Raw genomic sequence first — 15,404 nt, forward strand, 5'->3', positions numbered from 1 at the left:
GGCAGAGGGAGAAGCAGGCTCCTTGCACCGGGAGCCCGACGTGGGATTCGATCCCGGGTCTCCAGAATCGCGCCCCGGGCCAAAGGCAGGCGCCAAAACCACTGCGCCACCCAGGGATCCCTCTTTAGGGTTTTTTAAGGATGTCATCCGTAAAGAGATAAACTTGCATTTTCTTTTCCCATTTGGATTCATTTATGTTTTTTTTTTTTTCCCCATTCCGACTAGAATATCCAGTACTGTGTTGAATAGAAGTGAAATCCCTTTGCTATGATCATACAGAAGAAGCTTACAGTTTTTTTTTACTATTGAATATATTAGATATCAGGTTTTCGTAGCTATGTGGCCTTTATTAAGTTAAGGTGTTTTGCTTCTTTTCCTACTTTATTGAGTGTTTTTAATAATGAAACATTTGTCCAGTATGCTCATATTCTGTGTTCTGCAGCAATATGATTGCCATTTTTGATCTTCATTCTGTTAATGTGGAGCCTTTAACTCATAGTTTTCCATATGTTGAAACACCCTTGAATTCCAGGAAGAATTGCCTTTAATTGTGTTGTAAAATGTGCTTTTGATTCAGTGTGCTCGTTTGCTTTTTTTATTGTGGACTTTGTATAAACTGCGCCTCACAGGTAGTAGTGTGTAATCTTCTTTACTTGTACAGTCTTCCTTTGCCTTTGACAACCTGGTAACACTGGAGTCACAGAGAGTATTTGATATAATTTCCCTTCTCTTCACTCCCTGAAAAATGTTGGAAGAGATTTGAAATACTTTTCCATGGAACTCCTGGGTGGCTCAGCGGTTGCGCGTCTGCCTTTGGCTCAGGGCGTGATCCCAGAGTCTGTGGATCGAGTCCCACATCAAGCTTTGTGCATGGAGCCCTGCTTCTCCCTCTGCCTGTGTCTCTGCCTCTCTCTCTGTGTGTCTCTCATGAATAAATGAATAAAATCTTTTAAGAGAAAAATAAAGTACTTTTACATTAAATCTCTGAATTGTCCAGTGAATTCATTTGGAATAAGACTTTTCTTTGTTGGGAAGTTTTAGATTACTTTTCCCATCTACTTAGTAGTTGTAGATCAATTGTGACTGTTTAAATATTTCTTCAGGAAATATTTATTGGAATCCTGAAATCTAGGGAGCTTACATCTTTTTTGAAATTTATACACATTTTTGGTATCTCCTTTCTTGACATGTAGTTATCCATTGTCACTTCTTGTTATTTGTGTTTTTATGGTATCAGTTAATACTGTCTGCTGTCACTTCACTTCTGATTTTAATTGGCCTTTTTTTTGCATTCTTACTTGATTTTGTTAAAAGTCTGTCAATTTTGTTGATCTTTCCTGAAAACCAACTCTTCCCGTTCTTGTTGATAATTTCCCCCCCTTTTTTTTTTTTTTAGTTTTTTTTATTTATTCATAAGAGACAGAGACAGAGAGAGAGACAGAGCAGAGACAGGAAGAAGAGAAGCACTTCCATTCCATGCAGAGAGCCAGATGTGTGGACTTGATCTACCAAGTCCAGGACCACACCCTGGGCTGAAAGGTGGCACCAAACCACTGAGCCACGCGTGGGCTGCCCGATATTTTCCTATTTTTGCTGTTTCCTCTTTTGTTCTTTTGTGTTTATGTTTAAATTTCCTCCCTTTTGCAAACTTTGGACTCACGGGACTTTCCTGATTTTTTTGTGATATAAGAAAGTAATTTGTACTATAGCATGACAGTACTACACTACACTACTATAGCTGTATACAGCTATCTATGAGGCTATGTGGTCAGTACATTCTGTGTTAGTTTATGTGTCCATTGAGGAAACAAAGTCCTGATGATTCCTTCTGAGCCATTTGCTGATTTTCTATGACTGCTTTTTAGGTTATCTATTAGTGGTTGTCAGCATATTCATCTGAGAGTAGTAAGTGGAATAATTTTACGTTTCTCTTTTTTGATTTCTTTCAGCCATATCTTCACGTGACACCCAGAGCTTGCTGTCAAAGCCAAGCATCGAAGCTTCCTTCCAAAGAGTGTCAATGGGTAGATTAAAAAATAATGCCATTGAGAATTTACACTTCATGACAGACTGGCACAATGATGGAGAGAGTGAAGGGCATCAAAGACATCATGAAGGCCACAACCATACTGAGATATCTGCGCATAGTAAGAATCTCCCTGCCCAAAATGGTGAAGGATATAGAACATTTTCAGTAACCTCCCTTTTTAAGTCTGCTACTTCCACAAAGCAGTGTGTTTCTGAAAACAAAAGCTCAAATCAAATGTTCAAACTTACATATTTAGGGAATGATGACGGTTTGGAAAATCTGGGAAGTTACCTAGTCCATGCTGAAAATAATTATTTGAACCCTTGTGAAAAAAGAATTGGATTGACTATTCAGTCAAATATTTCTAAAAATCAGAGATTTGAAAATGAAGAACAAAGTGCTAAACAGGATCCATTTGAGAGGTGTTTCACTAAGGAGTCGATCCTACAAAATTACCAGAGCCTGTTCAGTGGAGACAGAGTTGCTCAGTGCAGTGAATCTGAGAAAACATTTAACCAGGGCTCCAATGTTAGTCCATGTGTGTGGACTCAGTTTCTCGGGAACCATCATGAGTGTAGTAAATGTGGGGAAGTCTTTTATCAAAACTCTATCCTTAGTACACAAAGTAGTATGAATAAGGAGAGAATCTAAAAATGAATGTGAGAGTGCTCTTAACCAGTCCTCCAATGTTGATGATCAACAGAGAATTCATGTGGGAAAAAACCCCATTCAGGTGTAATCAACCTGGGAACATGTTTTGTCAAGGATCAAGGCTAAGTATACATAAGGCAGTCCATAGTGGAGAGAAAAGTGACATTTGTAAGGAATGTGGCAAAGATTTTGACTTGGACTCAGTACTACCTCAACATCACGGTCCACGTACTGGAGAGAAACCGTACAAATGTGAAAGAATGTGGTAAAAACCTTTAAAAGTCTGCTTAACCCTAAATAGACATAGGCGAATCCATACTGGACACAAACCTTTACAAATGTGAAGAATGTGGCAAGGCCTTTAGTACAGCACTCATATCTTACTCAACATCACAGAATTCACACTGGAGAGAAACCTTACAAATGTGAAGAATGTGGCAAGGCAGCCTTTACAAGGCATCACAGAATTCATATTATTGAACTTACTTACTCAGCGCTCACATCACAGAATTCAATGTGGCACTGGCGAGACCTTGTTAAACCTTACCTTAAAATGTAAAGAATGTGGCAAGGCCTTTAACAAGCCTTTAATAATCGTTCATATCTTACTCAACATCACAGAATTCACACTGGAGAGAAACCTTACAAATGTAAAGAATGTGGCAAAGCCTTTAACCAGCGCTCACACCTTTCTATACACATCACAGAATTCATATTACAGTTGAACGTTACAAATGTGAAGAATGTGGCACACAGGCCTTTAACACAGCATACTGAAGCCTTTTCAACATCACAGAAACAAGTCATACCCTGGTGCATTACAGAAACCTCACAAAATGTGCGGAATGTGGCAAGACCTTTACTAGGCATTCATATTACAAATGTGAAGAATGTGGCAGGGCCTTTAATAAGCATCACACTCGATTCACACTGGAGAGAAGCCTTACAAATGTAAAGAATGTGGCAAAGCCTTTAACAAGCATTCATGTCTTATTCAACATCACAGAATTCATACTGGAGAGAAACCTTACAAATGTAAAGAATGTGGCAAGGCCTTTTCACCAGCATTCAAGGCCTTACTAACCATCACAGAATTCATACTGAAGAGAAACCTTACAAATGTAAAGAATGTGGCAAGGCCTTTAAACAGTACTCGACCCTTAGGCATCACAGAATTCATACTGGCGAGAAACCTTTACAAATGTGAGGAATGTGGCAAGACCTTTAATAGGCCTTATCTATCTTACTCACATCACAGAATTCACACTGGAGAGAATGCCTTACAATGTAAAGGAATGTGGCACTGAAGAGAAACCTACCAAGTAAAGCCTTTCACCATCATTCAAGTCTTACTAAACATAACAGAATTCACACTGAAGAGAAACCTTACAAATGTGAAGAATGTGGCAGGGCCTTTACACAGTACTCGACTCTTACTCAACATCACAGAATTCATACTGGCGAGAAACCTTAAACAAATGTGGGGAATGTGGTAAGGCCTTTAATCTAGGCATTCACATTTACTCAACATCAACAGAATCATACTAGAGCAAAGCTCACAAATGTGAGGAATGTGGCATTGTGAGCTAGGCAATCACATCTTACTCAACATCACAGAATTCATACTGGCGAGAAACCTCACAAATGTGAGGAGTGTGGCAAGACCTTTATAAGGCAAGATCTTACTCAACATCACAGAATTCATACTGGCGAGAAACCTCACAAATGTGAGATATGTGGCAAGACCTTCTAAAAGTGTATACAACCCAAATCATAGAATTCATACTTAAAGAGAAAACAAATGTACTCCTTGATTGTGGGAAGATAAATGAAAACTTTAAAAAGTATCATCACAGAACAAGGCATGGAGAGAAACTATAAATATAGTTGTTGTTGCAAACTGTGAGAGCACTCAAGTCTGTCTTGACATCATGGAATTCAAAGAGAGAGACCTGAATAATGTAAAGCATTGGTGGCCTTTACCAGTATTTTCACAGAATTCCACTTTTCCCTATTCTCCTCTTGATGTTGATCAAACTGTAAATTGGCCATTTAGAGGCCGTGGTTTTTTTCTTAGTTTTTTTTTTTTATCAAAGAAGTCCTATGCTTGTGCAGAGACACAGTTTTTTTTGTTCTTTTAAGCAACAAGAAAACTTGAGTTCAACGGAAAATGATCAAAGAACAGAGGAAACCCCTACTGTAAGACAGATTGTCCTATTGTAAAACTGTATACAACGAAATTACATAAAATATTCCTTGATTTTACAATGATGAATGAAAAACTTAAAAATTCTCCAATCCAACTGTGAACCCGAGAAAGTAAGGCCATTCCACCTTAAGTTCAACGTTAGCACAGGTACTGCCGCTCAGGTGTGAATAAGAGCTGAATTTTACTTTACTTGGTTACCCATCAAATCTTGTTACCTATTAACATTGACAAAAAGTCCCATATCTGTTGACAATAGAGTTTTTGCATTAGTTTATATCAAATGTAAACAGAACTTGAGAAATTCCTCCATCCCCTTCTGGAGGTTGCCTAGACTAGTCCATAAAACTAAGCAATCCTGCCCCCAAGTCCCACGCCGCTGTCGAGTACACTTGAACCCAATCATTGTTAAACCCACAGTCTTGGTTATTCTTCATTGGTGTTTTTCGGACGTCGGGCCATTGAGAGTGCCAGCATTTTCCTCAGCTGCCTCTTCTCAGAAACTGCCGGGTCCCAAAGAGCTGACCGTACACAAATAGCAAAGAGTAGTGGCAGAAGACTTCAACTATGAGAGGATTTGTAAACTGTACTGCTTTCTACTCTTACTCCACATATAGGTAATTCATAACATGAGAGTAATGAAATATGTGTAAAGAATGTTCTTGGTCTGGAGGAGCAGAGTTGTAAAGTTCAACAACTTTCTAGTAGACACCTGTGTCTTCCTGATCAGTATCTTTCTCCTCCATTTCCAGCTGTGCAGAGGTCTTTTATTGGTTGCCCATCAAATCATGTGACCTATTGCATTGACAAACACACAATAACCAGTTCATTAGTTTATTACATGCGGTATTACTTCATCTGAGCACTGCAAGCAAATCTGCACCATCAACTTCAAATTACATTCTTCTGATAAATACCTCTTTGGGTTTTTCTTTGGCCATTGAGAGTGCCAGTTACTCAACATCATAGAAGTATCAGGTACCCAACGACAGCAACCATAACCAGGAGTGTCAAAGCAACTATGAGTGAGTTCTTGTAATTGGAATTCACTAAGAGAGTAATGAAATATCCCAAAATGTGGGGATCCCTGGGTGGCGCAGCGGTTTGGCACCTGCTTTGGCCCAGGGCGCGATCCTGGAGACCCGTGATCGAATCCCACATTACAACCGGTCATGGAGCCTGATTCTCCTCTAGCCGAACTCTCTGCCTTACTCAACTCATAGCTCTCTACAGGATCTCTCTCATAAAGTGTAAAAGTGTGCAGTTCCTTTAAAAAAATTTTCCTGAATCAATATCCCAAAATGCGTACTAGATTCAAAACCTACAAACAGATGAATGAGGAAAGACCTTGTTTTTATATATAGACTTTAGAAAACATCAGAGATTACAGAAAGGAAAGTAAGTTGAAAGACATAAATTTTTAGAAATGTACTTATTGAACATCAAATGTCAATAAATGTCACAAATCAATAGAAAGTAGTATATAAGTGACCCTTTTTAGACAGTACTCTACATCAAATACTTACAAGGAATAGTACAAAGTTAAATGTGAGGATGATGTATTATGCTTCAAAAGATACAAGGGATGGGTTTTTGCAAAGGTATAATTTCGATGTGCTTGTTTTACACTGACCCTGTGTGAGCTTGGTGACTAGTACATTAAATGCATTCTGTACTTTAGGAAATTCATGGATGCCTATTGGGTATATGAAATTATATGGTGAGTTGCTGCATCAAAGATGAGATGCCCTTCTTCCTTAGGTGGGTCTCATGCAGACCTCATTTCCCATTGAAGATGAACAACAACATGGATTAGAATATATGAAGAAGATCTAAATGAAGATGCTGTTTCATGGTTATAACATTAATGTAAGTTACCATGAAATAAGTTTTCAGAATATCATTCTCCATTCATTAAAACTAAAAAAACTTTGTGATAGTTTAAATAAAATGGTTTGCTAGTTGGTCTTTAAGGACAAAGAGGTGGCAGTCCTGTAAAATACTGACGAATCTTGATGATAGCAATGGTTATAAGTTGAATTCTCAACATCAGGTGGTGTGGTTCCAATGAGGAAATCAGCACAGATACCACAAAGAGAGTAGATAAGTCTTCCCTACGATGGCATACACATGGAAATTCATATTTCTTAAGAGTTCTCTCAAGTGTGGAAAAGTGTTTATATGGAAATTAAGTGGTTAACAAGTTAAAATCAACTGTTAAAAGAGGTCTTTCTTTAAGCCTCTTGGTGAACCAGAAAGTAAAAACCTGTAGTCAATACATAATAGATAAGGAGAAAATCGAAGTATACACCCACAGAAAATCACCAAATCACAAAGATAAATAGCAAATGAAGAAGAGGGCAAATATTTCTAAAACAGACAGGAAACAAAAGAATGACAACAGTAACTCCATACTTTAATCTCTACTTACTTTAAATATAAAGGGACTAAATTCTCCAATTAAAAGTTATACCTGAATGGAAAGAAATAGAAGACCCAAGTATATTTTCCTTCAGCCTTAAGAACACACACTCAGGCAGAAAGTGCAGGTGTGAAAAAAGATATACCATGCAAATAGAAACCAGATGAAATGAGGATAGGTATGCTTACATCAATCAAAGTAGACTTTAAGTCAAAGGCTAGTAAGACACTGCACAGGTCATTATAAAATAAAGGGGTTACATCGTGCAGTGTTTTTAATTATGGTGCATTTGGGAAAAAAAGATTTCCCCCATTCTAGTTTTGGTAGGACTCCTACAGTGTGTTTATAACTCATGTAATACTTACCCCTATGAAAAACAATGTACTTTATCATAAATTTTGGTGGTGTTTTTCCAGGTACATCAATTATAGCTTATGTAATGTTGATGAACATCTATATCTCCTGTGTCCCCTAAATGGCTAGTCAATATTCAAAAAACCTACTCCTGTGCTTCGAGGTTGGGAAAAAGAGAACACTAAATGACAATTTGAGAAGGCATTACTGCTTCCAGATTTTGACGTGTGTGGAAAAAATATTGTTGCAATGATAATCTTGGTAATTACTGGAAGAAGTAGCCAATGATTCATTGAAACCAAACTAGTATGGGCTAATCAATCTTTTCCCCACAGTATTTACTCAGTTTTTCTAATCTCTGGCTATTATACATTGCAGATTTTTTCACATGTAATTTAATTTACATTGTTCTCTGCTATTTACAGTCTCCAAATAATTTACTTGTCCTTTCAGGTAGGTTATCATAATACCCCTTCGTAAGATTCCTGATATTATTCCTGGCAGCAGCTATTCTTTATATACAATGCAAATGACAGGCTTTATATGGGTCACCTTTACAGTGCTTCTGATTGTGACTTTAGTTCAAGTTGGATTCTTTCTGAAATGTATGTCTTCACTTAAGAAAACCTTACATTATGCTTTGATTTTTAGACTAACTACAAGTGACTAAAGGTTTAATACACTATATGTACATTTATTGAAAATAAAACATTTACTCATTTATTGTTGGCAAAAGCTGGCTAAGCACATGTACCTACGAGTTTGTATTAAAGCTGTAGGTTTGTGTATTTATTTAGTGTCTGTATTAAGAGGACATTTACTTCTGATTATTGCTTTTTTGCTCCTTGAGCTACGTAATACTTTTGTGCTTACATTGTGGTGTCGATTTGGTCAAAGGTTGGAAACATAGGAGTCACCTACTTTTAAAAAACGAATTTTATTTGATATGTAGTAATCTTTCACAGTTTTTCAAAAAAAATATAACCTACTTTCCCTGAATAAAATAAAATGAAGGAGTTTATTTGACAAAAGGATGTAATCTTTAGAATAGTTATGTACCCAACATAAAAGTACCCAAATATATAAGCAACAATGAACAGACAAGAACAGAAAAAGAGACAGCAGTACAATAGCAGGGGACTTCAACTGTGCACCTTCAATATGGGACGAGATAATCAATAAGGAAGTACCAGACTTCAATGATATTTAGTAGATTGACTTATAACGTTCCACCAACAGCAAAAAACACATTGTTCTCACATGCACAAGGAACATTCTCCAATATAGATTTTATATTGGGGCCACAAAACAAGTCTTAATAAATTTGATTGAAATCGTATCAGGCATCTTTTCCTATGACAGTGCCATGAAAGGGAAGTCAGGTACAAGTACAAAACTAGAAAAATTATAAACATATGAAAAATAAAGAACATGCAATAGAATTACTCCTAATAGCCAGGACCTGGAAATGACTTGTGTCTCTTTTCAGATGAGTAGATAATCTGGTGGATATATAAAAATATATGTTGGCTATTATTAACAATATACTAATTGGCTATTGTACACTTTTAAAAATATAATGTATTAATTCGGTAAGAAAACAAAAAAAGTAAGCTGATTACTAATTAGATGCGGGAAAAGAATATGAGAGTTACTGACAGCTAAAGTGTATTGCAGTATTTATGATATAATGAGATTTCTATATTATACAATGTTTTGCTTGTACACATTTAAACATTAAAAAGTCTATCAAGTGTACACATTAGGTGGAAAAAAATCCATGTAAAAACGTTTTGGCTTTTATTGATTAGATTTATTTATTTATTTATTTTTGGTGAGAGCTAAAGAGTGTGAGAGTTTTTTTAGGAGGGAGGTAATGAAATGTTCCATTGAATTGAGCCCGATGGGGACTCGATCCCATACTCAAGGATTGTGACCTCAGTCAAAGGCAGGCGCTCAATTGCACAGCCACCCAGCGATAAATTGTGCAGCATGTAAGTTATACCAAATAAAGCTGTTTAAAAGGAACCCCAAATACGAAATTCTTATAAAGATTTCGTATTAATGGCAAATATGAAAAACTGCATACATTCAGGTATTAATTAAACACACACATATGTGCATACACGCACACAGAAGATTTCAACTGGAATTTGGCATTTGACTTTCTCTTTTAATTTTTGTGATAATACAGTAAAAACAATTTTTCAAAGAAGCACATGGAAAAGAGGTTCTGTCAAATTAGACATAACATATAGTGGGACACCTGGGTGGTTGAGTGGTTGAGTGTCTGCCTTCTGCTCCCTTGTGATCTGGAGTCCCAGGACATCGTCCCCTGCCTGGCTCCCCTTGAGGAGCCTGCTTTTTTCCCCCTGCTTGTGTCTCTCCCTCTCTCTGTGTGTCTCTCATGAATAAATAAATAAAATCTTTTAAAAAAAAATAAAGGAAGATAAAACATAGTAACTAACATTAATTAAGTTCAGCAGGTTGATTTTGAGTGGAAAAAATGTATGGACACTACCATCTATAGTAGGATTCTCCAAAAAATCAATGGAATAGATATGCACACATCTATGCATATTTTTAGTCTATATTTGTATAGAACCAGAGATAAGATATAGGCTTACTACATATAGAAAATAGATATGTATCTTTCTATATGTCTCTGCATCGATAGAGAGCGGGATAAATTTCCAATTAATGAATTGGCTAATATGATTGTGAGAGCTGGCAAATGTGGAGTCTGCAAAGAAGGCCACAGGCTAGAGACCCAAGGCAGTATGGATGGTGAAGCTTGAGAATCTGAAGACAGTCATAGGTGAATAGGAAAAAGCACCTCTGAAATATATAGGTAATCGCTTCTTGGCTTTTTGGCTAATATCAAGTGTGAAATATACAGGTAATTATTATGTTCTCTAGAATTGGACTGTCTAGTAAATGGTATGGTCTTTTGGGCCATAAAAGCTAAATGGAAAAATGCTTTTCTAATATAAGCAAAATGGAAAAATGCAAATAGCTTCTAAAAAGAGTTACACAAAATCTTTTAAGTTAGAATATGTGACTACATGTATGAGAATATACAGCATTTTCAAGCATGCACTAGCACAGAAGATAGAAAATAAGAATTCTGGGAGGATGTTTAACAATGTTGCTTCATAATGTCATCAAGGACCATATTCACAATATATGCCACTGAACGAGTAATGAGCAGTGCCACTTTAGGTTGAGTGATACAGGGGAGGCGGTAAGAATGAGCGCAAGGGGGGATCCCTGGGTGGCGCAGCGGTTTGGCGCCTGCCTTTGCCCAGGGCGCGATCCTGGAGACCTGGGATCGAGTGCCACGTCGGGCTCCCCGGTACATGGAGCCTGGTTCTCCCTCTGCCTGTGTCTCTGCCTCTCTCTCTCTCTCATTCTGTGTGACTATCATGAATGAAATGCAAAAAAAAAAAAAAAACAGGGATAACTGAAATGCACAGAGTCTGGGAGCTTGGGGTAACACAACCACAAGGGAAGAGAAGATAGGACCCATGTTAGTTTCTTAGGGCTGCTGTAACAAATTATTACAACTGGGTGCTAAAGAACCAAAAAAATTATTGTGTCACACTTCTGGAGGCACTTAGACATCTGAAGCCAAGCTGTTGACAGGGCCACCTTTGTCTCAAGAATTGAGTCTTGCTTTCTAACTTTGGGGACTATAGCTATCCTTGATTTTCTTTGGCTTAGTAGACACATCACTGTCCCTTCATCACACAGCACTGTGTGTGTAAACTTCCCTCCTTCGGACGCCTGGGTGGCTGAGTGGTTGAGCCTCTGCCTTCAGCCCAGGGAGTGATCCTGGAGTCCCAGGATTGAGTCCCACATCAGGCTCCCTGCAGGGACCCTGCTTCTCTCTGCCTGTGTCTCTGCCCCTCTCTCTTCTCTCTCTCCGTCCTCTCTCTCTCTCTCTCTCTCTCTGTCTCTGTCTCTCTCTATGTGTGTGTGTGTCTCATGAATACATAAATAAAAATCTTTTTAAAAATAATAATAAACAAACTTCCCTCTTCTCAATAGGACAAGAGGAATTGAATTGGGGTTTACCTGAATCCAGTATGACATCAAATTAATTACATCTGCAAAGATCCTATTGCCCAAAATAGGTTACAGTTACAGGCACTGAGGATTAGGACTTGAACATCATTGAGACATGTTCTTTAACTTGGAACGCGGCTAAAAGCACTAGGTTGTTAAATGTCACTGAGGGGTTAAAGTGCACTACACATTTTAAGGTTGGGTACGTGTATGCAGGGACATTAAGGATATGAGGCCTATGTGTGTTAAGGAATGAGAAGGTAAAGGAAATCATGAGAAAGAAGGGGATAGTGGATGACAAATTAATGGGCAAAGGGAGTTCAAAGGCAAGGTTGGGTAAACGACATATGCAGACTTTATTGCCTGAGATGGGTCAAAGAACATATGGGTGGAAAGTGGATAGTTACTTGTGAATGCAGTCCTGGGAGTGTTCAGTGTTGCAACGAGAGATGAAGGATGGGGAGAACAGATGATGCCTGGGGAACAGAGTGTATGTGGGTGGAGGGGGATCATCAGAGCTGGGAGAAGAGTGGGCATCAGTAGGCCAAAGGGTCCATGAGAAAGTCAGGGAGTGTAGGGTTGTGGGTAATGAGTTTAGGGTCATGAGGAAAACTAAGGACTCTGTTAAATGATGGGTCAGATATTGATAATGGATATAAGAGACACGATAAATGGGCTAAAATCATTGGAATTGGGTGGGGAAGGGACAAATGGCATTGGAGGAGGAGGAAAGAATACATGGAGGTTCTTGGGACAATGAAGGAAGAGAGCTCTAGAATCAGACAAGAAGGGTTTATTGGTAGGTATAGAGGTCTGAAACACACTTCATGGACTTAGAAGAGCAATGAAGACTAGGAGAGTCCTTTGCAGAGAAAGAGTTTTCACGGAAATGTAAAGGTCACAGAGGTGAAGACCTTAAGGTCACATTGGGGGATAAAGGGGAAGGAAGGGAGGGATGGAGCTGGGGGTGGTAGATATTGTAGAGGTACATTTGGAGGTCACTAATTCATTCTCCTACTCATTAATTGTCTTATTTGTACTTGGTTCAAAACTGTCAAGTTTGTAATTCCAGCCATTAGGCAATAACCTTACTTCTATAAAATGCCTAGTAGTTCCTTCAGTTGGATTGGCAGTAAAGGACCACGGATACAATTTTTGAGTAAACAGGGAGACTCAACATCGTCTGTCTCCCTTGAGGATACCACGCACCAGTTGTGACCATGGAGGAGACCACGTGGAGGAGAGTACCTGTGGAAACCTTGATTTTAAGCTTCTACCGCCCTAAACAGAAAGCCCAGTTAAGCTCAATGAAATTCAGACTTTAAAAACAGAATTCTGTTTTTAGGACCTCCTAAATACTTGCAATTGGTTAAGATAGCGATAGCAAACATACACGTAGGCATATCACCAATTGTATAATGAGAAATATCTAAATAAAGTTTAAAAAATGCCCATGAATTTCCCCAGTCAGTAATAGTTTGACCTTCAGACATACAAATTGTGAGGTTGGGGGAGGGCTTCCGTTCTGCAATTTCAGAGTATAAAACACATAGACACTAAAATATTTTGTAGTGGGTTCAACATAAATACATAATGATTGGTTACATAAATATTGTCATATCACACTCATTGTCAGTGACATTGCATTCCTTAACTAATGCTGCACAAAACTGGCATTTTCACATCAGTAGAAGTGGATCGGGGCATGCCACCTTCCATTCCTGGGATGTCCACTAATAGTGCATACCTTTAATCTAACCAAATAGACCCATGTTTAGTGGCTCTGCACTAGAGTATGCAGGCACAGCACACCTGAGCACCCTACCCCCACCATCTTATGTCAACCCCACAACTCCTGGTGAGAGTTCCAGCAAAGAGTCTACTATTTACTTTTCTCTGTCGTGAGTTTCCTCTGTTGTGGATTCCCAATAAAGAACGCCAATCACCACCCTGAAGGACCACATTCTTTCTTCGCATTTTGGAGTTCACAGGAGGGAGTCTAGTCAATGTGCTGATGTCGGAGCAAGTCTCTGTTTGGAAAACAACGTGTATACGTTACTGCAATGTTGATTGAGCATGAATTTTGTTCACAAGGAAGTTACGGTGCACCATGTTGGCAACTTCACATATACGATGCGATTTCGTCCCCGTTACACCATCCAAGCTGGGCATTAGGTGTCCTTTTTTTTATTTTAAGATTTATTTATTTATTCATAGACAGAGAGAGAGAGAGGCAGAGACACAGGCAGAGGGAGAAGCAGGCTCCATGCAGGGAGCCCGACGTGGGACTGGATCCTGGGTCTCCAGGATCACACCCCGGGCTGCAGGCGGCGCCAAACCGCTGCGCCACCAGGGCTCCCCTAGGTGTCCCATAATAACGAGGAAGATGTAGATGCTGGGCTCCACCTATGTGCTAGATCTTCTGTTTCCTCTTGATTAAGAAAAAAAGGTTTGTAGATTATAGGTGTGAAATAAGGATAAATGGAAAACTAGAGAAAGGGTAGATTAGTTCAGAGGAAACAAAAAGATTAGTTCAGAGAGCTCTCATTGTTGTGTTTTGTATTTTCTTAACAGGATAGAAAAATTACTGTGTAAGTATATGCCTGTTGTCCTATAGTCTGTCCACTCTCGTTAGCAATATATATTCATTTTAATTCTTCCACATTGGTGTTACCTTGTATTTTCCTGAAACTTAGTTATTCTAGCAAATAGGAAGTGTCATCTCCCTGTAGTTTCTCTGCTTTCCAGGAGGAGTGGTTCAAGAAAATGTGATATAGCTATATCCCTCTCTATCTACTATAATGTAATATTGTTTACGAAATAGAAATATATCAGAATCTATTATGTGTCATACGTACTATATAACGTCCATAATATCTATATCTATCTATCTATAGATATCTGTATCCAAAATTCAGCCTTTAAAAAAAACGACAGGCTTCCATTTGGGACAAAGTAGGTGAGCCTTGAGGATGTTATGCAATAACAATAAGCCACACAAAATGGCAAATACTGTATTATCTCAATAATACCTGGAATCTGCGTTGAACTCCTAAGAGAATAGAGTACAACTGGGATGCCCGTGTGGCTCAGCAGTTGAGTGTCTGCCTTTGCTCAGGATGTGATCCTGGGTCCAGGACCAAGTCTTGGGCTCCTTCCAAGGAGGAGCCTATGTCTCTGCCTCTCATGAATAAATAAAAAGATCTGTTTTTAAAAGGATAGAGTACAATTGTGATGGTCAGGAGATGACTGAGGACAAAATAGGAGATGTTGGTCAAACGTACAAAATTTCAGGTATACAGGATGTACAGATTCTGGAAATCTGGAGACTACACATAATTCTATGTCTATTATATTTGAAATTTGCTGAAAGAGTGTATCTTAGGAGTCTCAACACAAATTTCCCAAAAAATATCTAATATAATATCCTAACTATAGGAGGTCAGAAGGATATTAATTAGCTGCATAGTTTTTTAATCAGGACATAATGTATAGATATTTATATTTTGTAAGTTTAGCAACTACTGAATCTCCAGGAATGGAAAATAGGAATCTAGATGAAAGGGTCATGAAGCACAGGATTTAATGTTAAACAAGAAGAGAAGGGCAGCCGGGTGGCTCAGCGGTTTAGCGCTGCCGTCGGCCCGGGGTGTGATCCTGGAGACCTGGGATTG

General features: G+C 38.5%; 1 pseudogene; it reads left to right on the top strand.

Moving 5' to 3' along the window:
* Positions 1-2,078: 2,078 nt before the first annotated feature.
* Positions 2,079-4,433, top strand: LOC129500083 (zinc finger protein 493-like; annotated as a pseudogene).
* The last annotated feature ends 10,971 nt before the right edge of the window (positions 4,434-15,404 follow it).

This window comes from Nyctereutes procyonoides, unplaced genomic scaffold (assembly GCF_905146905.1).
Source record: "Nyctereutes procyonoides isolate TBG_1078 unplaced genomic scaffold, NYPRO_anot_genome, whole genome shotgun sequence".
Classification (NCBI taxonomy): domain Eukaryota; kingdom Metazoa; phylum Chordata; class Mammalia; order Carnivora; family Canidae; genus Nyctereutes; species Nyctereutes procyonoides.